The sequence below is a fragment of the Triturus cristatus genome, chromosome 6 (genome assembly GCF_964204655.1).
Source record: "Triturus cristatus chromosome 6, aTriCri1.1, whole genome shotgun sequence".
NCBI classification, from domain to species: domain Eukaryota; kingdom Metazoa; phylum Chordata; class Amphibia; order Caudata; family Salamandridae; genus Triturus; species Triturus cristatus.
In genome coordinates this window covers 657,400,115-657,423,320 of record NC_140589.1, presented here as the reverse complement: position 1 = coordinate 657,423,320, position 23,206 = coordinate 657,400,115, and positions in this window count along the sequence as shown.

Below are 23,206 nucleotides of genomic sequence, written 5' to 3'. Positions count from 1 at the left end.
TATCATTGATTCCAAACAAAACAGGACATCATGGCAAGTGAGACAATGAGTGAGAAATAGTGTGATAAAAGTGAGAAAGGAAGAAAAAAAGGGGAGGAACCCGTAACAGATGCTGTGAAAAATTGAAGTTGAGTGAATGAAACCAAGAAATAACTAAGGAGGAAAGAAAGAAAAAGGGGGGAAAAAACGGAACAAACAGGGGAAGTAGAAAAGCAGGGGGCAAAAATCGCTAGAAGATGTGTAATACTAAGAAACAGGTACCTCTGCACGGTCGCTCGAGCGAATTGTAGTCTAAGGAAAGTTAAAAAAAGGGGGGGAATAAACCGTGAGTAAAGAAATAAATTCAAACCTAAATGCAAGTAACCAGTTGAAAATCAAGACAATAAACTAAAAAATTGCTCTTACCCCAAGGCCGGTGATAATTCCTACCCGGCTGGGTACAAGGTAATGGTGAAGTGGATTGGGAAAGCACAAAGGATCTATGGTGAATGGAAAAAAAAGGGGGGGAGGGTTGTTGAGTCGAAAAATTGCATGGCACAGGTATACGTGAGAAAAGATCCAAAATGACGCAAAACGGCGAACAGAACAACAAGGCTCACCATAGGTAGAGTATCTTAGGAAATGATGCCGCAAGTAAGAAGGGAAGTAGTTCCAGAGCAGTACCTAAAAACGAAAAGCATTTAAATAAGAGGGTAGTATAAGGACCAAGGTGCTGCAGAAGTATCTAAAGAATACATGAAAGCGAAGTAGCGTATCACTTACTAAAATTATTGTAGATGAATTCCAACCAATACGTTGAAATTAAGATTCAGAAACATATCAAGTAAGTGGAACACGATGTGTGTTCTCCATTAGTATCTAAAAGGGAAACGAAAAAGGAAGGACCGTGTAAGAGAAAGTGGCCAAAATAAATGATCTCTCTGTAGAATCCATAATGTCTATGCCAAGGGTTAGAGAAAAAAAAAATGTTGTTCCTGGAGTGCGGCATAAAAGATTCTTACATCGAAAGAGTAATCATAGACTTCAATTTTTCACAGCATCTGTTACGGGTTCCTCCCCTTTTTTTCTTTCTTTCTCACTTTTATCACACTATTTCTCACTCATTGTTTCACTTGCCATGATGTCCTGTTTTGTTTGGAATGCATGATAACAGTCACTACTTGAAGCTGTTTTGGATAATCCAGTATGATGTATGGTACACCCTTTACTCCGTTATTAGGGTTTTTCTCCTTTGTTTGGTTTCTTTTAGTTGTGGGTTTCCATTAATGTTGGGGTGTCCTTCTCTTAGTTAATTAAGATGATAAACGCTCTCAACAACAGTCACCCCATGTTATATGCTTATACTCTATGTTTGTATCATTCCCAGCCCTGAAGAGTCGTGGGATTACACGTACCCGACGAAACACGTGTCGGCTGGTTGCTTTTCTCTTAAAGAATAAAGAATTCCAGTTTTCTGAAGCACTCTGAACGCATTATTTGTGTTTTATGCTACATTTATGTATTGTATTATGTATGTGTGCACAGGACTTTGTTGTACAAAATAGATAGTACTTGAAAAATGATTTTTCAGAAGCAGGTGTGTAGATATTGTGTTTTTATATATATTCAATAAAGATATTTTTTAAAGTGGTTCACAAAAGTCAGTCTCAAAAAGCACATTAACAGCTGTTATAAATCAATTTGACAAATCATAGACAACCATAAATTTATGTTTTAACTGTCCAAATCCTATAAAGAGTGTTTGAAACTGTCTAACACAGTAGAATGAGGTTGCAAATAATGCATTAAATAATAACTTTTTCAAAGGAAATTGGACTTTGCATCAAAGTTTCGGTCTCTGTAGCTGTAAGTCAGTGAGACCATCTTCCGGACTGTTGGTTTTTGAAGAGGATGGTATTGACCCCTCCTATGAGCTATTCAAAAAATATAACCAATATATTGTACATTATCTACACAAAATAAATACAACAACAAGATATATACGACACCTGCAGAGACACAAAAATGAGCTAAAATAGCATGTGTATAAAGAATCAATAGCTAAATCAGTGCTTAATTTAAGCTGGTGCTTTCCGGTGCTGAACACGGGCACTTAATTGGTTACCGGTGCCCAGCACCGGCACCTAATTGTCAACACCAAACTTAGGGCAGTCTGCCACAAGGTGGCGCTGCTCATGTAATTTATAGATGAGCAGTATAACAGTTGTTTAGGGAAACTATATACATTAAAAAATTGTTAATACCTGCCTCCCCAGCCATTCCTTTAGCTTTGGGGACCTGGAATAATCTGAACTGATGCATTTACATGCAAGAGAGATGGTTAGTAGTTGTTTTGGCAGCAATGACAAGAGCGATGGGTGATGCAAACTGCAGTGGCCTCCTGGTCAGGGCCCTGGCACTTAATATTTTACAAATTAAGCACTGAGCTAAATATAAAAGTCCATCTCTATTTTTCGAGACAAAGGTTCTTATCTATTGTTAAAAAGAAGAGAGCCAAAGACCCATCACCAAAATATCAAGGGATGATGCTTATTCATAATCATGTACAAATTTAGTTTCGCTCACTTTATAATCCTAAATTGGGCAAATAAGCTATAAAGTATTGCTCCAAAAGAGTCACTGGTATCTATAATATTCAAGAAAAAGAGAGAAAGAGATATTGTATCAATCATCATCATCATCACTTTATTTCGATCATAAAAGATCATAAAAGTACACAGCACAGACAAATACAGTACAAAAATAAATAATCAAGTAGGATAGAGATGGATAGACTGAAGAGCAAACAATCTATATTTTTTTTTCTCTAAAAACACATACAATTTACACAAGAATCTATCAAATGGTGCTTTCAGTGCAATTAATTTACAATACATATCAGTTTCTGATCACGTCAGGACCCATCACAGAATGCATTTTGCTTGTTTTATTCACAGTGCATGCCAATATCTGGACAAGCTAAAAACCAAAACTCTACGTGTATCCGTTCTCAAAGTTCGTAGTACATCTAAATAGTGACCTGGACCCACTAATTTACAGAGTGGTATTATCCATTTTTCCCTAAGAGATTTATAAAAAGGGCAAAAGAATAACAGGTGCATTATGGATTCAGGATTCATATTAGAAGCAGGACAGAGATCTTCACTTAACACATCGTTGCCCCATTTTTTACAAAAGAGTTTTGTAGGAAGGGTCTTGTACCAAAACTGGAAAAATAGTTTCTGAGCCAAAAGGGGGACAATTTCATCCATTGTGTCCTCAAAACATGAGACACGTTTAAATTTGCAAAATTCAATAGACAAGCGGCCCTCTGCTTCTGCTGGTACTTGTATTAGTATTGCTTCCCAGAAGCTTTCCTTCAGCTTCAGTCTGAATACATTTACCATGATGTCTGGGTCAGACCAGTACCCCTCCATCGCAAGCCTACCCAGTAACTATTTTAATGCTCTGCACCAGGGAATCAAAATAATCGATGGTGACTTTAGTAGCTCGGAGAGGAGCTCCCATTATGGCAGGAGTTCGTCCATAGCCTGTGCCAGAACATCAGGTATTTGTGGCATACTTTGGGTGCCAACTGCCTTTGGGCAAGATCCAGATGTAGGGGCACAAGAGGGATGCTAGCAGGTAGATCTACCAGAGATCTAATTAAACGATTTTCTATTGTTGACAAACAATTTATTAAACCTGTTCCCCACAGTTTGGCCCCATAGAGGGCACCCCCTAGCCCCTAGTACTTTTAGGTTATATATTTCCAGGGCGGGTGCAAGCTGCCTTGATAATGTTTTCGTGTGTATATATTTAGTTTTTGATTCATTCAGTTCCAACCCTCGCTCATTACAGAACATAATAAAATCATTTAAAAGCTGCTGTAATCCCTTTGGCGATTTTGAGATTAGGAGCGTGGAGAAAAGGAGAGCCACACCCTCTTCCTACAAATTTTGGGGACATCGCACCCGTCTCTGTCTAAAAAGTTAAGAACGTCATTGATAAAAAGGATAAAAAGTGTGGGGGCAAGGACACAGCCCTGTCTCACTCGACACTGAACCGAAAACAGATCAGTAAGTTGTTTGCTCTCCCCCCACCTCACTTGTGCTGTGTTTGATGAATGCAATCTGATTAAAATATCTAAAAGGTTTGTTGGTATACCCTGCTTCTTTAAAACCCTCCAGAGATTTAACCGTCGGACTAGGTAAAAAGCAGACCGTAAATCTACAAAAGCCACTTAGAGCTTACCTCCCTTAACTTGCACTTCCTTCCAATAAGTGCACAACAAATGAAAGGTTTGGTCCAGGGTGCTGATTTTGGATCGAAAACCTGCTTGGAGGTCACTCAAGATATTTGACTCAGTAATCCAATCCTGGATCCGGGCTAATATTTGCTTACAGAAAATCTTCTGTACAGAATCAATTAGATTAATTGGCCTACAGCTGGATGGGTTGGCTCTATCCCCCTTTTTGTAAATTGGGACAACCTCAGCATTTTTCCACGAAGGGGGGATAGGGGTACCACTGAGGATTGAGTTGGTAAGTACATTCATATAGGAGCCCCAAAGTTCTACATCCTCCTTATAGAGGTCATTGGGGATTCTATCTGGCCTGGGGGCACGGACAGAATACAAGAGTGGATTGCTATTTGAATTTCTTCTAAAGAAAAGGAGAGACCTTCACCCTCCTTTCCCTCCTTACTGAGCTCTTCACCAGATCCCGAGAGTTCTAGATCAACTGTGGTATTCCTTGGCTTGTAGAGAGAGCCAAAATGTGCTTCCGACTCCTCTGGCTGTACTGTAAATTCTACAGATCTCCCATTCCCCTTAGGCCAGTAAGCTGCTTTACTCCAAAAGCTCTTTGGATCTTTAGCTATCAGTGCATTACGTAAGGCAGTCCGGAGGGAACCCTCCCACCCCTTCTTTGCGGCTTCAATTTTCTGTTAGTACCTTGCTCTACTGGTCACTATCTCATTTCGTGTTTTTTCCTTTACAGCCCTTAGGAGAGCCTCCTTACTGAACCTACTTTCCTTGTCGTACCAAGCACCCTTATCAGCTAATCTCTGGTGTACACTCTTGCTTCCCTTCATTTTCCCCAGGCGGCATAGCAATTCCCTTATCTCTTCATATAGAAGCTTGTGTCTGTGGCCTAGTGTCTCCAGAACACTCTCATTGGTGGAGGTGGCAAATTCCTCAAGTAACAGGCAAACCTTCCTCTGGCTGCATCTAGTGCCACCCAGTCCCATCTAATTGTCCTTTGATTGTTAGTAATTGATAAATACCCAGGTCAGGACAGCCAATTCTGTCAGGTCCAACGAAGACCTGATTAGACAGATCAAGAACTAAGGCTTTGTGGTCACTATCTACCCTTTTGACCTCTGCCATATCTGTAACTGAGTACCAATAGTTTAAGAAAACAAGGCAAAAATCTATCCTACTTTCAGGGCCTGGCCTGTTAAAAGTGGGATCCCCATTTGAGTCAGAGGCTGTCCTTCCATTCGTGGCTCTCAAATCATGCGGCATTGTGAGTGTCATCATTTGGGCTCCTCTCTTTGTCCACCTTACTAGGGTAAGGTCCAATTGAGGAGTTTGCCACTCGCTATCCCAGTCATCAGTAAGATCTTAAGGGATTGGGGTGAGGGGTTCAAACTTACAATTGAATTCACCCGCCACTAATACAGGAATATTGTCCGTGTAAAAAGACAGGGCATGGTCAAGAGTACACAAAGTGATGGTTTTGATGTAGCGCTTGAAAGTTTGAAAATTGTATGGGTGCGTTATATTCATTGTTAGTTGGCACCCGCATGTAATCAAATGTGTATTCAGGTATTTTGTGTGCAATGTATTACGAATTGTATAACCTATATCGATTTTAATAGAAGTGCTAGCTATGTACAAGCACATTGTAAACGTGTTAGAGAAATGTATAGAGTTTAGCCTACATGAAAAGTAATGTGGTGTTAGAAATGTGTATCTTAGACTTCGTGTCTGTAGACTGTTTAGTTTGACCACACATGAAAGGAAGACGTAAATGTCAATACTGTGATTTAAACATGCTTGTGTAACCGAAGTAGTGGCCAGAATTCACATATATCGTTGAGGCGAAAGGCCTGGTATTTTCTTATGTTAGCCAAGGGCCATAGGCCAAAAAGGGATTTATTCCAGTAGAGGTTTTAGGCTGTAGTAAATTGCAACTTAAAAGATGTGAAGAATGTCTGCCTTGCATGATCTCACCCCAGGTGCAAGGACAGTTGCTCGTTAGTAGAGAAGCTCTTTGTTCACAAATTGACTTATGTAGTAAAAGCCAGACATGGGAGTGTATTGGAATGTGCCAATCGTAACTCCTAGTGCGGATGGCGTCTGGGACTCAAGGCCAAGCGATGGACGATGGAACTGGACAGCGCTCTGTGGAAAAGTACTGAAAGTCGACCCCGGAGAAGAGGAGGTGCGAAGGGCGTGTTCTGGGACTTGGGGTTCTGTATTAGGGACAGCGCCCCGAGGGTGGAGAGCAGATCAGGGGAGATCAGAGGAGAGCAGAGCAGATCAGAGCAGCCCTGAGCAGAGGAAGGCTAGGCGAAGAGCTAGAGGGGGCAACTTAGACCAAGCTCTCTAAGTGAAGACTTCTTATGGAGTTTCCCTCTGACACCTTTATTCGATGAGGGTCTCAAGGGATTGCTAAGTAGGGATGTCATCTAGTACAGAGTAGGGACAGAGATGGTATGGTTCAGTGTCCCTAGTATCGACATTTGCTTGGTAGTGTTCTACCTCATGCTTTTAGAGATTGTGCTTTTAGTTATTTTTAGCCGTATGCGGATACTTCGAAGAGTAGCATTTGTGTTAGTGCCTATGTACTTGTTGAGCCTCGTATTGAGGACTTTGTATCTTCAAACCTTTATGCTGATAATAAAAACTAGAGAGCCAAGAGATTAAGTCTCGAGTCCTTGATTATGGCAAATTGTGGACAGTAATTTTGATAATTGTGTTTTCCCTCCACGCTATTGGGCAAGTAAAAAGTTCCATCTGACCAGAGTGGGTTCTAGTAGATAATTGCGAGATACTAAAATGGGCCGGAGCAGTTGGTAGCGAACGAGGATGGTTTCTTACTGATAGCGAGGGAAGATTAGATAAGGATAAGTGACCCTTGAGGCCCAAGAGACGATAAGTGATGCTGAATCATCAGATGGCGAGCAGCAGACGGCAGCAGATGAGCATCGACGGCGAGTAGCGGTGCGGCAGAAAGCAGCAGTTCCAGGAGTGAGTATGAACATAATGAGATGTTGTAGATTGCGGTGTTGATTTGTTGTGTGATGTCTTGCGGAGTTGTTGTGTATGTCGTGTGATTGTGAGATCAGGCTGTGAGCGCGCGCAGCCCGGGAATTGTGGTGTAGAAGACACCTGAGATAGATTTTGTTGACCACCTAAAGGAGATCGTGAGGTACCATCGATCACCTGGACCGAGATAGGGGGAGCGAATGCGTGTGTGTATGGCAACTTAACGCTGGTCGTGGGTTGTGGTGTGCAGATCGGAGTGTTAGTAACCTATCAGAGGCGATCTGTCTGACCGGACGGGGGCAGACGGGCGCCAATCGAGGTCAACAAGGTCGAGAGACTGTGGACGAACAGTCAGAGGCTGTGGACGGACAGCCAGAGAAGTAACTTAATCGGTTATTTCAGTGTATGAATGGGACGTGAGTAAGCGTGAAACGAGTTTGGAAAAGGGAACTGCTGCGAACGAAGGAAGGTGACGTCAGAGAGTGTCGCGCTGTGATAGGCCGGTTGGTGTGAGTCGCGCTGTTATTGGAGGATTCGAGAACAAGAAGTAAATAGAGCGCGAGATCGAATTCGCTCATCATGAAGTGTCTTAGGGTTTTGCGAGAGTTGTGTAGAGGCGATAAGCATGTGGTTGTCCGTGGGGGAGAAGAAGCCCCTCCCGAGGATACCCCGGCACATTACATGGCACAGAATGTGGGGTTACATACTATAGTTTGGATCGAGAATTGGCACAAGGTTACACAAGGTGAAGGGGAATTAGCTTTCCCGAGGTATGGCTCATTTAGATTAGCGGTGCTGTACCAACTGAAGACGGTGATGGGGTCCTTAAGGCCCTTGCCAAGACCAGCACAGTTTGAAGCATTACATGCGTGGATTAGAGCCGCGCATGATAAGGAAAAGGGAAGAAGTCAGGAGAGAATGAGGAAGTCGATTAGGGCATTTCAGGATGCCAAGTGGGACGCAGCGGAGAAAAAATGGAGAGTGCAGACAATTGAGGAAGCGAAATTGTATCCCGCGCTAATGGAGGAGACGGGGATAAGGCATGGGAAAGCACAGAAAGAGGATAGTGATTCTGATGATGATGTATTGCGAAGATTGCTAGACGAGAGACCACCCCCTTATAACCCGGATGAGGCGGATGATAGGTGGAGCGAGAGAGAGGAAACTAGAAGGATAACGACCCCACCCGAAACCCGAGTAGAAGGGGTGATCTCGTTTGAAACAGCGAGTTCACCGGGACAGTCTGTGGCTAGCGGGAGGATTGAAAGAGAGATGAGGTTACCGGATGCCTTGAGGGTACCGGTTACCATTGGACCGATTGTGTCTATATACAGTCCAGAATCAGAGGAAAGAGAGAGGTCTGAACGAATGGCAGAGAGAACGAGGAGAGAAAGCGGGGAAAGTGAGTTGGAAGGGGCAACGGCCCGACCTCCAAGCCCTGCACAATGGAGTACACCATTAGCAGCGGTGTCAGACACATCTAGGGGCGAAGAGGACGAGAGACCGGGGAGGCCGAGGACTCTGATGGAGTCGGGATCAGATTTAAGGTCATGGGTACCGCCAAAGAAGCAAATGAGCTGGAATATGGGCCGAGCGGGGACAACCCCAGTTGCCTTTACGAGCCATTCTGCTCCTATAGAACTACCAGAAGAAAGGAGAGAGCAGGAACCGGAATGCGAGTATGATGAGGGACGTGGAGCAAGTTGTCAGGTGTTGAAAGGAGCCTTGAAGGCAGGAATGATAGATGTAGTAAGACTTAAAGCAGAGGCGGATGAAATAATATATGGGAATCTACCTCTTGAGAGAGTAGTGACATATACTCCAGATGAATTACTTTTTGTAGCAAAAGATGTGACTCGTAAAGCACGAGCGGCACATGAGAAACTGGCGAGTTTGGCTAGAGAATATGGGGTGGATCTGTCTAAGACTAGAGCATTACAAGGGAACCATAGGATGCATTGTACCGAGCGGGAATTGGAAGAGAAAAGAGTTGTTGGTCTAAGGTCACATACTAAGGAACTGATTGTAGCTATGAGAATATGGCTGATGCTTGACAAATGGCAAGAGAAATGGGCTAGGAAAAAGAATTCTAGGGGAGCGAGCGGAGGAACCTCTGAGGGAGATTTGCAGGAGGTAAAGATTCTTCCCTTGAGAGAGGTGGCGAATGGAGGATACGTGCATGTACCATGGAGCAGGGGGGATTTGGCATCGTTTACGAATGATTTTCCCAGGCTCAGGGAGAAGCCTGCAGAGTGGTACAAGCAAGTTGAGCGTTTCGTTAAGATTTCGAAGGTGTTGTGGATAGATCTTAACACCTTATTCGATATCGTGGTTCCAGGAGATCTGTGGAACGCATGTAAAATCGCTGTTGATTGGCCGGACTATGAGCCTGACAGGAACCAGATTACAAATGGTCCGTCACCCGTAGTAATGAGGCTGTACGATAAGGTAATCACCTGGTTGAAATCGAAAGTTTCACCCCAAGATATCGATTGGGTGAAGATAGACAGGACGGTGCAGGAGCCGAAGGAGACAGTACATGAATTTTATGAGAGACTTTTGAAGGCTTTTAAGCAGTACAGTGGTTTAGATGAGCTGGAAACGAAGGATATGGGACAGTTTGTGTCTAAGTTCGTGCTGGGTTTGAAGCCCGAGGTCAGTCTTATGATACAGCAGCATTTGATCTGTTGGCAGAATAAGCCTGTAGATGAGATCTTGCGGTACGCCAGGTACTGCACGGATGAGATTGAGTCGAAGCACAAGAAAATGAAGGATAACCTATTGCTCATTCAGATGCAAGCGGCTCAGGGACCGCCGAATGGGGGTCCAGTGGTGCGGAGACAGGGAAATTATCAGTCAGGGAATCAGAATATGCAGGGTCAGGGAAGGCCGAGGCCCGTGGACCCTAGAACAGGCATAGATGTAGCGATCTTGAAAAAGACGACTGCCTGTCACCAGTGCCACCAGGTGGGACACTGGAGGCGCGAGTGTCCCTTGAACCCCTATAATCAGCCGCAAATGGAGGGAGGAATGGGTCAGGTCCCTGGGGCGGAACAGGTACAGACGGTGACTGTACCGAGAATGATGCAAGGGGGGACCGGTGTCTCGCAGGTGCAAGTTCCCCAGCCACCCCGGATGCAGAACATACAGCAGGGAGCTCGGACTTATTTGCAGATGCCCATGTTCGAAGTAGGAGAGGAGAGGGATGCAGATTTGCTGGCGCAGTTAAGTCTAGCTCAGGACGATGATTGTATACTTAGGGCCATATTAGAGGTAGATCAGAGGGGACCCTTTGTGGAAGCAGAACTCGATGGACGCCCGACTACCTTTTTGGTAGATACGGGGGCTACCAGGTCAACCATAAGGTCAGCAGTGGTCCCGGGGGTAGCCCTTTCTGGAGAAAGCATACAAGTGGTTGGAGTGGCGAATAAGAGGCTAGTGAGCCCCTTGACAGAACCGATTCCAGTTAGGATAGGAAACTTTAGGGATCGACATCAGTTCGTGGTGTGCGATTCTAGTCCTGTTTGTTTGCTGGGAAGAGATTTGCTGTGTAAGCTCAATTGTACAATCTACTGTACCCCGAAGGGAGTAGAGGTACAGACGAGGGATGATGACGCGACCTTTAAAGTTGCAAATCAGCGGGTGTGTGTGGAAATGTACCCAGCTTTGACAGTGGAGGAGCTTCCACAGGATTTGAGGGAGTCAGTGTCGTCTGACGTGTGGGATTTAAGCGGAGAGGAGATCGGTTTAGTCAGGGGAGTGGAACCAGTGAAAATACAGGTTAAACCGAATGCAGAATTCCCGAGAACACCTCAGTATAAACTGTCGCCTGAAACGATTGCAGGGATTAAACCTGTGATCGAGTCTATGATTAGGCAGGGAATACTGGTGGAGATCATGGGTAGTCCATGTAATTCACCCATTATGGGACTGCAGAAACCAAGTGGGAAGTTCAGGATAGTGCAAGACCTGCGGAAAATAAACGACATAGTTGTTCCATGTTGTCCAGTGGTACCGAATCCATCTGTGATACTGTTCCAGATCCCATGCGAAGCTGGATGGTTCACAGTGATTGACTTGTGTCAGGCATTCTTTTCTATTCCCCTACATGAAGAGAGCAGATTTCTTTTTGCATTTAGGCTAGAGAATCGTATATTAACATGGTGCCGTATCCCACAGGGGTATACGGAGAGCCCGTCGATTTTTAATCAGCTCCTAAAGAAGAATCTTGAAAGTCTTGTGTTGCCGAAAAACTCTGTTTTGGTGCAATACATTGACGACCTGCTTGTCGCATCAGAGACAGAAGACGCTTGCAGGGTTGATACCATTGCATTGCTGAACTTCCTGGGAGAGAACGGTCACAAGGTGTCTCCAAACAAGCTACAATACTGTTTACCTGAGGTACAGTATTTGGGGCACAGAATTGAGAAGGGTAAAAGGAAAGTGTCTCCAGATCGCATTGATGCGATTCTGAGGATGCCAGTTCCCTCGACGCAGAGGGAAGTTAGAATGTTTTTGGGAATGGTGGGTTATTGCCGCCAGTGGATCCCAAACTTTTCCTTTGAAGCGAAGCCTTTACAGCGGCTGACGCGAAAGGATGTAAATGATCCGGTACCATGGGACGACGACTGTTTGAAATCATTTCTGAGGCTGAGAGAAGCCTTATGTAGCGCTCCTGCGTTGGGAATGCCGGATTATAACAAGGCATTTGCATTGTTCTGCTGCGAAAGAGAAGGTTGCGCGTTAGCAGTGTTAACTCAGAATCATGGAGGTGTCCGTAGACCAGTTGCCTATTTCTCTGCTACTTTAGATCCAGTAGCTTCTGCGTTGCCCGGATGTCTCAGATCCGTTGCGGCAACAGGTGTCAGCATCGAGAGATGTGAGAGCATTGTGATGGGGCATCCACTTACCGTACATGTGCCACATTCTGTTGAATTGTTGATGACTAGGACTAAAACGCAACACCTCACGAATAATAGGCTGACTCGTTATGAGCAAGTTATTCTTGCAGCCGATAATGTGACATTGAAGAGGTGTGCTGTTTTGAATCCTGCTACATTGTTACCTATCCCAAATATAGATGATAATGAAGATTGTGAGGACCATGATTGTCTCGATGTGACTGAACTATGCACCAAACCGAGACCTGACATTGTCGATGAACCGCTCCCAGTGTCAGATGAGATTTTCTTTGTAGACGGTTCATGTTTAAGAGACAGTGTCGGTCGATTGAGAGCAGCGTTTGCTGTATGCACCATCACGGGTGTGGTGGAAGCCGCTTGTTTAGAAGGAGTACACTCCGCACAGGTGGCTGAGCTCATTGCTCTGACTCGTGCCTGTTTGGCAGCGGAAAAGATCCGTGTAACTATTTACACGGACAGCCAGTATGGGTTTGGTGTGGTTCACGATTTCGGACAGCTATGGTCCCAGAGAGGGTTTATGACGTCTTCAGGTTCCCCTATAAGAAATGGTGATTATGTACGAAAACTGTTAAAAGCATTGCAAGGTCCTGATGAAATTGCTGTTGTTAAATGTACTGCACATACGAAGGGAGACGATTTTGTTTCATTAGGAAACAATTATGCGGATGAAGTAGCCCGATTTTGTGCGGAACATGGATGCAACTTCACTGAGACCTACATTGAGGAAACTGGGGAGGAAGTGGTGTATGGACAGATGTTAGCAATGGCAGACTCATGGGAAGAACTGAAACAGCTTCAGGAAGGGGTCTCGGATCAGGAACGAGACAGTTGGATACGAGCAGGATGTGAGAAGGGAGATGTGGATATATGGGTTTCGAATGATGGACGAGCAGTGTTGCCAGAAAGTTTGTTGAATCCCATGGCGAGGTTGATACATGGTGCTGTACATCTTGGTAGGGATGCCATGATGAGAGTGTTTCGTCAGACTTGGTACAATCCGAAGTTTCGTGCAGTGGCCGAAACTGTGTGCCAGAGGTGTGTCACCTGTCAACAGATGAACGTAGGGAAAAGAACTGCTGTGACGTTGAGCCACATAGGGAGGTCAGGGGGACCTTTTAATCGGATGCAGTTGGATTTTGTCGAAATGCCGAAGTGTAATGGGTTGAGGTACATATTAGTGATAGTATGTGTCTTTTCCAGGTGGGTAGAAGCTTACCCTACACGCAGATGCGACACACTCACAGTAGCGAAGCTATTATTGCGAGAACTCATTCCAAGGTACGGGTTCCCGACGTCCTTTGAATCGGACAGAGGAACTCATTTCCACAGCGAAGTTATGAAGTTGCTTTGTGCTGCTCTGAATATAGATCAGAAGTTACACTGTAGCTATAGACCTGAAGCTTCAGGGATAGTGGAGCAGGTGAATGGAACTCTGAAGGCTCGGATGGCGAAAGTGTGTTCGTCTACGTCTCTGAAATGGCCTGATGCATTACCTTTGGTCCTTATGAGCCTCCGAAGTGTGCCTGATAAAAGAACTGGGTTGTCACCTCATGAAATCCTCATGGGGAGAGCGATGCGTTTGCCTGCAATACCTTCCACTGCGTTGATAAATATCACTGATGATATGATCCTGGACTATTGTAAGGGCCTTGCTGACGTGGTCCGTTCTGTGTCTCAGCAGGTGCAGACAGCAACGGTTCCAGCTGCGAGTGACCGGTGCCACGACTTGGACCCAGGCGATTGGGTCCTAGTCCGAAAGCACGTGAGGAAGAGTTGTTTGGATGCTAGGTGGCGTGGCCCTTTTCAAGTGATTCTTGTCACGAACACAGCCGTCAAGTGTGGAGGTTTACCGAACTGGGTGCACGCTTCTCATACCCGTAGAGTTCCAGCACCCTTGGAAGATACAGCCCCTCTCGAGAACCAAGATCCCAGTGAGCCGATAGTGCCTCCTGAGAGGGCCAGTCAAGCTGTAAGGGTTGCTGAAGCGGCTGATGGTGCACTGAATCGAGTTGGGGAAGAACGTGAAAGAAGTACTGACCCAGAAACCGGTGAAGGAGCAAGAGGTGCAGTGGGTAGTACAGAATCAAGTTCTGCCGAAGAAGAGGAGGTCAGTGCACAGGGTATTGAAGAGAAGGCTAGAGGTGCCACCGAAGCAGAAAGGGTTTGGCCCGCAAGACAGAACCGGGTAAACCTGAGGTTGGCTCCAGACACAGACCTTGCACCAGTTCCGGAAGAACTAGAAGAAGAATCAGGAGACGAGGGGAATCCTCAAGGTGGTGTGCGAAGGTCTAAGAGAACTAGAGTACCAAGCCGGAAGTACGCTTCACCAGAGTGGGCATATCAAGTGACTGATGCCAGGGTTACCGAGCACGGGAAGATTGAGGTCGATGACATTGGTCAACAGTGTCCCGCTCCAGAGAGTGGAAGTGTTGCTGAAAGTTCCGGGATTGGAGATCGAAGGAATTCTGACTATTCACATTCCGAGTCCGCCTTTCCTGAGTGTCATTCGAGGTATGATCTTGGACAATTTAGAGTTCCCGACGTTCACAGCTGTGCCAGATCCACAAGAACTGATCATCCTTAAGCTCGAGATATTGCAGGGAGTCCTGGAACTGTTGGGACCAGCGCTTATGTTAGATTGATTTGAGAAGGTTGCAAGCAGAGAAGAAGATAACCTAGATCCGAGCGGAAGAAGAACAAATTTAGGGATTTTTCCGTTATAGAACGAAGAAAAGATAGGGAGGTTTGCCTAAGTTCGCGAAAGAGACATTGATGAGAAAGAGACTTATCCTTTCAGAGACTATATTGGACATTGAGCGTATTCCGAAGATGGCTGATCCTGCAAACACACATCGTAGGGCTAAATTGCTAATAGGCACATTGATAGGAGTTGTGATAGTCACCATATTTGCGGTAGTGATAAGTTCATACATGGTGGCTCACAGGCAAGAGGGGAAGGTTCAGGGAGCACCCACACCTATTACCCCAGGGCAGAGTGGTGTCAGTATTAGAGAACAGGAACTATCGAAGTTGAGGGATGATCGCAGACTTCACATGGATTTGTCAAAGGGTGATTTTAAGCTTAATGCGTATGCAAGGTTGTTGTATGAGTATGTTGATGCGATGGATGTGAAGGATTGTTATGTGTGTATGCAGTTGCCTGCTTCAGTGGATGAGGGTATCAAGTATCATCATCTCCCATTGACATATGGGATTTCTTGTAGTCTATTGCTCAGTTTATTTTATGACAGGAGACAGTTCGAGTATTTCTTTTCAAATTTTGATACGGTACTTCCTGAGGTTCCAGCAATCAAGCATTTGAACAGATATGATCTTGATAAGAAAGAGGACAGACTTCTGAAATATTTTAGACCGACTATGAAGCTGGATACGGCGCAGGCTCACAGGAATAACCTGACCTGTGCGTTATCTGAGATAGAGAAGAAATTCATAGATCAAGTAGAGGACAGATATAGAAAGTTGACCCAGACACGACACACCGGAGATAGCCCAGTAGATTGGACGGACTAGGAGAGAGCTCACAGATCTAAGGGAAGTTATGGACCAATAGCGTTAGATGAAGCACAGAGAGGGAATTTGTGTATTGCACGACTACAATCCAAGACGGAGAAGGTCGAAGTAGGACATAGCACTTGTTCACAGACCTTTACAGTGGAAGCTCATGCTAAGAATTTTATGCAAGGTCCAGTAGAGGTAATTCCGACAGTATATTATGTATGTGGGAAGAATGCTTATGTCAGGCTACCCGACAATTGGTATGGCATATGCTATTTGGCTATCATATTCCCGAAGATTTATCACACCAAGGACTTGGAGTTGTTAGAGACGAAGCGACAGTCGAGGAAACGTAGGGCTACAAATGCCGGTGCAGTGATTGGGGATATATACGGAGCAATGATACCTAGTATGGGTGTGGTGTTGAATGACGTGAAGATTAGGAGGTTGGCGACTGTAGTTGATGAGTTGTCTATGAACACGGCGAGATCTTTGTTGTTGGTGGCTGGAGAGATGTTGTCGATACGGAATATGGTTTTGCAGAATCGCCTTGCTTTAGACGTGCTATTAGCCAAAGAAGGCGGAGTCTGCAAATTATTGAAGGTTCAGGAATGCTGCACATATATTCCAGACAACACGAAGGAGATAGGGAAGTACATAGATAACATCACGACAATTCACAAGGAGATTATGGATTTGACGGGGGAGAATGTGTGGGAGAAGATTGGACAAGGATTTGGACGAGTGGGAACTTGGTTTGCGAATCTGGGAAGAGGATTTCTGGGATCAGTGTTGAAGCCAATTATCATTGCTGTGGTTTGTGTTATTTGTTTGTGGGGATGTGTGAAAGCATGGAAGTGGTATCAAGGAGGCAAAGTTGAAAGAGCTCTTAGGGCAAACGAGAAAAGAATGGCGAAGTTACAGGAGCAGCAATACGAGAGTCTTAAGAGAATGGAGGGAGTTCGACATAGCAATGTTATGACTAGCGCGGTCTAAATCAGTTCTGAAGAAGGGAAATGCAATGGTGTGATGACGGATGTCATCAAAGGGGGGAACTGATGTAGCGCTTGAAAGTTTGAAAATTGTATGGGTGCGTTATATTCATTGTTAGTTGGCACCCGCATGTAATCAAATGTGTATTCAGGTATTTTGTGTGCAATGTATTACGAATTGTATAACCTATATCGATTTTAATAGAAGTGCTAGCTATGTACAAGCACATTGTAAACGTGTTAGAGAAATGTATAGAGTTTAGCCTACATGAAAAGTAATGTGGTGTTAGAAATGTGTATCTTAGACTTCGTGTCTGTAGACTGTTTAGTTTGACCACACATGAAAGGAAGACGTAAATGTCAATACTGTGATTTAAACATGCTTGTGTAACCGAAGTAGTGGCCAGAATTCACATATATCGTTGAGGCGAAAGGCCTGGTATTTTCTTATGTTAGCCAAGGGCCATAGGCCAAAAAGGGATTTATTCCAGTAGAGGTTTTAGGCTGTAGTAAATTGCAACTTAAAAGATGTGAAGAATGTCTGCCTTGCATGATCTCACCCCAGGTGCAAGGACAGTTGCTCGTTAGTAGAGAAGCTCTTTGTTCACAAATTGACTTATGTAGTAAAAGCCAGACATGGGAGTGTATTGGAATGTGCCAATCGTAACTCCTAGTGCGGATGGCGTCTGGGACTCAAGGCCAAGCGATGGACGATGGAACTGGACAGCGCTCTGTGGAAAAGTACTGAAAGTCGACCCCGGAGAAGAGGAGGTGCGAAGGGCGTGTTCTGGGACTTGGGGTTCTGTATTAGGGACAGCGCCCCGAGGGTGGAGAGCAGATCAGGGGAGATCAGAGGAGAGCAGAGCAGATCAGAGCAGCCCTGAGCAGAGGAAGGCTAGGCGAAGAGCTAGAGGGGGCAACTTAGACCAAGCTCTCTAAGTGAAGACTTCTTATGGAGTTTCCCTCTGACACCTTTATTCGATGAGGGTCTCAAGGGATTGCTAAGTAGGGATGTCATCTAGTACAGAGTAGGGACAGAGATGGTATGGTTCAGTGTCCCTAGTATCGACATTTGCTTGGTAGTGTTCTACCTCATGCTTTTAGAGATTGTGCTTTTAGTTATTTTTAGCCGTATGCGGATACTTCGAAGAGTAGCATTTGTGTTAGTGCCTATGTACTTGTTGAGCCTCGTATTGAGGACTTTGTATCTTCAAACCTTTATGCTGATAATAAAAACTAGAGAGCCAAGAGATTAAGTCTCGAGTCCTTGATTATGGCAAATTGTGGACAGTAATTTTGATAATTGTGTTTTCCCTCCACGCTATTGGGCAAGTAAAAAGTTCCATCTGACCAGAGTGGGTTCTAGTAGATAATTGCGAGATACTAAAATGGGCCGGAGCAGTTTCATCCTGAGCCCTCTGAACTCTATTATAGACATTAAACATCCTGGTCTTTAGGCCATTTTAAGATGTAAGCCCTAGTGCAAGTACATCATGCGAGTCCACTTGGAGGAGTTTAACTTTGATCCCCCGGACAATTTTCACCCAAAATGCTAATCCTCCAGAGAGTCTGCTCTGTTCTTTACTTGTGGCATCAATGGCATAGGTGGAAAAAACACTTCTGTGCAGGCAGTGTATGCTCCAGGTTTCTTGAAAAGAGATTACATCAAAGGGATCTAAAAAGGAACACCATTCTGGGTCCCCCATTAGCTTGGAGATCCCAGACACATTCCATACCAATATCCTTAGTGAGCAGTTTTCCAGAGTTGAGTCTTTTTCCAAATTTCCCCCTTCTGTACCTTCAGCAAACCCAGGGCTGGGACAACCACACCCCCATTTATCAAAAAAGGAACCACCTCCCTGTTCACCTCCGACTCAGAGGCTGTAGCACATGTTGGAGAGATTGTTATTGGAGAAGTGCAAGTGTGTGGCAACACTGGCGGGCTAGAGCTACCTTGTCTACTTATAGGTGTCGTCTGCGCCTCAGGTACGGGTCAACTACCCCTTCTCATAAGATCCAGATGTAGCGGGGGCTGTCCTAATGGTCCTGGCCCCTTTGTTGGTGGAGTAAGTCTGGCAGAGGTTTCAGCAGTTTGTGTCAAAAGGGGTCTAAGTGTACCTCTAGCAGGGGGTCTTTATCTAATAGAGATGCAGGAGTTTTCTGGAGGGACTGTGTGAGAATCAATCAACAGTAAACCAGTAATAATACCAGCATCAAAGAAGGTAACCTCGATCGTGTCCCACATGGACCTCTGTATTGGGAGTCTTCTAATTGTTTTAAAGTCATCCCTAATGATTGAGTAAACTTGTCGGGTAGACCTCAGCCAGTATATAACCTTGTTGTTCAGCAATTCCTGATTTTCAAAGCACCTTGGGAGGAGTTTAGGGACTTCAGTGAGATAGATCTCTGCAGAACTTTCCCAGGACCTGGGTTTCACGTAAACACAATCCCAAACAGTCCCTCTAACTGGGACCCTCTGATAATCCCGCATGAGTGTGTTCCCTTCGTCCAGGACCACTTCTCCTCTGTCAATATCCCTACCATGTGGGGGACCCGGGGGTTTCTCTGGAATTGCTTTGTGTTAGCTTGGGTGTTTTGATTCCCAATTTGATTGTGCAAGGGCTGTGTTTGTCCTATTTGCCTACATTCCCTGGAAATGTCTGCAATTGGATTTGCCATACTAAATGCATCTGCTCCATTTACAGCGCTATTTAATGATGTTGTCTTGGTTTCTATGGCCACAATAGACTCACCATCAGCTCTTTGCAGCAGAGAGGCAAACTTCTCTTTAAGGGAAGTAACCTCATCTCTCAACAATGTTATCAGGTCTTTTAGTGACTGAATTATGCCAATAGTGATTTTGGTAGTTTCGGGCGAATCTATACAGACAGCGCTACCCTCCTTTTCCCCCACCCCTTCTTCCTTTACTTCTAATACCTCGAATCTGTTTTGGCACTCGATGTTGGAGGGGGATATTATACTGTGTGTTCTCCATGGGTCAGCTCCAGGTTGAGTGGCTGTTTCCCTCGACCCTGCTCCAGGCAGGTCAATTTCTGGGGCCTAACTGCGCCTTTTGTTTTGTTTTTTGGATAGCGATGGAAGCATTTTTGCTATTTGTTTTGCTATGGGCGGTTCTGGTAAGGTAGTGCTCATTTGTCCAGGGAGTACAGCATCTACAACCTTACTGCATTTTTTGTTTTGCTTTTTAAACATCAATGGCATGTGCTTTGCTACTTTTTTCGCTGGGTGAGGTAGGAATAGTTAGGCCAGAGATGTTTATAGCACCAATCGAGCGATCACAGGAAGGAGAAGGACTTGGTGAGTCAGAGTTGACTATATCCTGGCATTCTGCTAGGATGGTCTTGATCCTATCACGCGACCTCGAGGCTCGAACCCAGGTTTTCTGCACCAGAGGCGGCAGCGCAGCCGACGGACCACATCCTCTCCTTGTATCAAAGATAACAGGGACAGAACCTTTGTAGCTGTAATAATGAATCTGTCAAAAGAAGGGAACAAATTATTCACTCAAAGGTACTCAGAAGTTGTACCCACAGAGAGTTATATAAGTCAAATCACATAAAAAATTGTCTCAATTAATTCACTTATGCTATACCAAGAGCGATATATAATCTTAAAGGACTTCTGAAAACTAGTGAATGTACTGATATGAATACCGATCTGATTATGACTTACAATAAATGTTTTGGTCGTAAAAGAGGTGTGACTATAAAGTAAAACTATTCAGAGTTATCAGAGCAGAGCAAAGAAACGTAGAAAAATCCCTGCTGTCACTACCTACTGCAATCTCAGTGTCTAGGCAATTCCAAGAATTGGACGAGGATGCCTCACTCATGTAATGTAACACACTTTATCATTTGCAACCTTGTCCCACTCTGGTAAGCTGGTAGTACCAGGGCGGACTCAACCTCAGGCGGGGGCTGACCTGAGGGAGTTCTTAGATATTTCTTCTCTCTTCTGGATAATGATATGATCCAGTTTTTCAAATAAAAAAAAACTTAGGATAAACTAAAAAAGTGTCCTTTATTAAGGCGGTGTCCTAAGTTTATTAAAAATTACCACTGGGTAAAAACAGTAGGCATATATTGGTATAATGACCTATGTGCGCCATTTCATGCAGATAAATGTCCACGCAATGACACATATAGGTCATCGTAAGATGTTTTAAATTAAAAAAGTGGATCATAGCATTATTCAGAAAAAATAACAATGGGATTGCAGTAGGTAGAGACAGCGGGGATTTTCCTGCGTTTCATTGCTTTTTTCACTAAATAGCCAACTGGGCTCATTACGAAATGCAAGGGTGTCATGTAATTTTGTTGTATGCTATGTGAATAAGGGCAAGCGTGAGTCCACTAACGCCCTTGATCTCTCCCCTTGTGCGATATAGTGATATGGTGTCAAATACCACTGCTTTACATTTGCATTGGATGTTGCACAGGATCACCTACATTGCATTAATTAATTCCTGCATGACACCATTGGATTTAGCTCAGCAGTTGCACCAAGCAATTGCCAGAAAACTACGCATTTGTACTCTTGCGTAGTTTCTTAAGCCTGATTTACTGCTTGCGCCGTCCTTGCATCACCCTATGTAACGCAAGCTCATGATAAATATGCCGCAGGGCGTGCAGTTGCAGCTTTATTTCATTCCAGGAGCAGACAGAGAAGTTGGGGGCATATTATCAAAGACAGTGTTAAAATTATCGCCGGTTTAGCGGCGATAATGGGCTTGATAATATGCCCTGGAGAATTCCAATAGAAGCCCATGTTCACACCAGAACATGGACTTCTATTGCAACTCTCAAGGGCATATCGCCGCTTTGCCGCTAAACCGGCGATAATTTTTAACGCGGTCTTTGATAATATGCCCCTTGGTCTTTAAAAAACAAATAAAAACAAAGCAGCAACAAAAGTTAAAGAAGAAAAAGAGCCAACAGCATAGTCTCGTATTATATGATTTGCAGTTGTTGTGTACTAATTGTAAGTTAAGAGATCAAACAGTGACACCGTGTACTTCTGTCAGGAAATATATTTAACTATCACCGACTTTGATACCATCCTATGCCCTAAATAGACTTCACAACCCTAAAATGAGTCTGTGAGGAGGTACATGGATGCATCACTATGTATACCCACTTCCTGCTGGCACATGAATATTGTGCAGGTGTTCTCTGCGAGGTGCATCATAACACAGTAAGTAAGGTTTTATGTATTGGGAAAGAGCAGAACAAATATGTAAATGTTGCAATTCTTTCATTTGAGTGTTTGGTCCTTACTGCAAAGAAAATAAAAGGAATCTTGACCTTAATATTACACCTCATGAAGTTGATGCCACTCTCTGCGCCTGTGACCAGTTTGTAGCTCTGTGCTTTTTCCTTTTTGCGAATCCAACTTTGGTTTGTGACTATCAGCATCTTCCACAAATCAGGAAGATGTAAACTACCTACCAAAGCAGGTTTTCTGTGATTAAATCGGCCACTTCCACGAGCCTTTGTGCATTTTCTAAATCAGGCCTGCTGCTGCACCGCGACTGGGTGAAACAGCCACCTACTGCACTTGATTACAAAAACACCTGGCAGCGCGTACATATTTCAGAATAAATGAGGCCCGCACTCTTCATTCTTTGGGGCAAATTGTGAGCTTAATTCGGCTGCGCAGATTACACCTTCCATGGGGTAAATTGAAATCCACAGACGATCAAATGATAACGTGCAAAAATAGTTATATATTCTGCCCTACTGACAAGCAACATTAAACTCGAGAATTGACATAATGCATAAGAAAAATAGTTATGAAAAGAGATAATCTCCTTAAGTAGTTCTAAGCAAAAATGTTCAGGTTTTCTAAGTACAATTATGTTAAAAGTGGGGTAGGTGTCTAACTCTGCCTAATACGGTATTCCGCACAGTACATAATTAATGCAATCTGTGGAACTGGAAACGAGACACCTTACCATGCTGAAAAGATTAATATCAAACTCCCTTATCATGTACGACCTTGTAGTTTGGATTGCAAGGTTGAGTAAGACTTTTTAATTTCCTGTGTTGCCAACACTTTCTGTCCCCAGCAATATTCATCACAGGCTCAGCATGCAGCATAAGCAGTGCTAATGTTTTTTTTTCATATTTTCATTTGAAACTTTCCTGAATGTTTGACCATCCACCTGTTGAACAGCCGTATTTCAGTTTCTACTCAGGACTGAATGACGGGAAGAATTATTTACTATATTAATCAGCCACACAGCGAGAGTGCTGTTTCTGTGCTGGAAGGTGTTTTTGGCACGGGAACTAGAAAATAAATTGAATTCTTGTAAATATTGTGAATCAAGTTAATGTGTTTCATAGCTGCGTCATGGTTTCTCAACCATATAGCAGCTGTAACACATTTATTTGCGGTTTGTCTGAAAACATGCTAAACTCTAAATCAATTTCTGAATTAGGAGAATTTACACTTTTGGAGTTAATTTTTTAAAATCAAAGGATACATGTTGGAATTGTAAC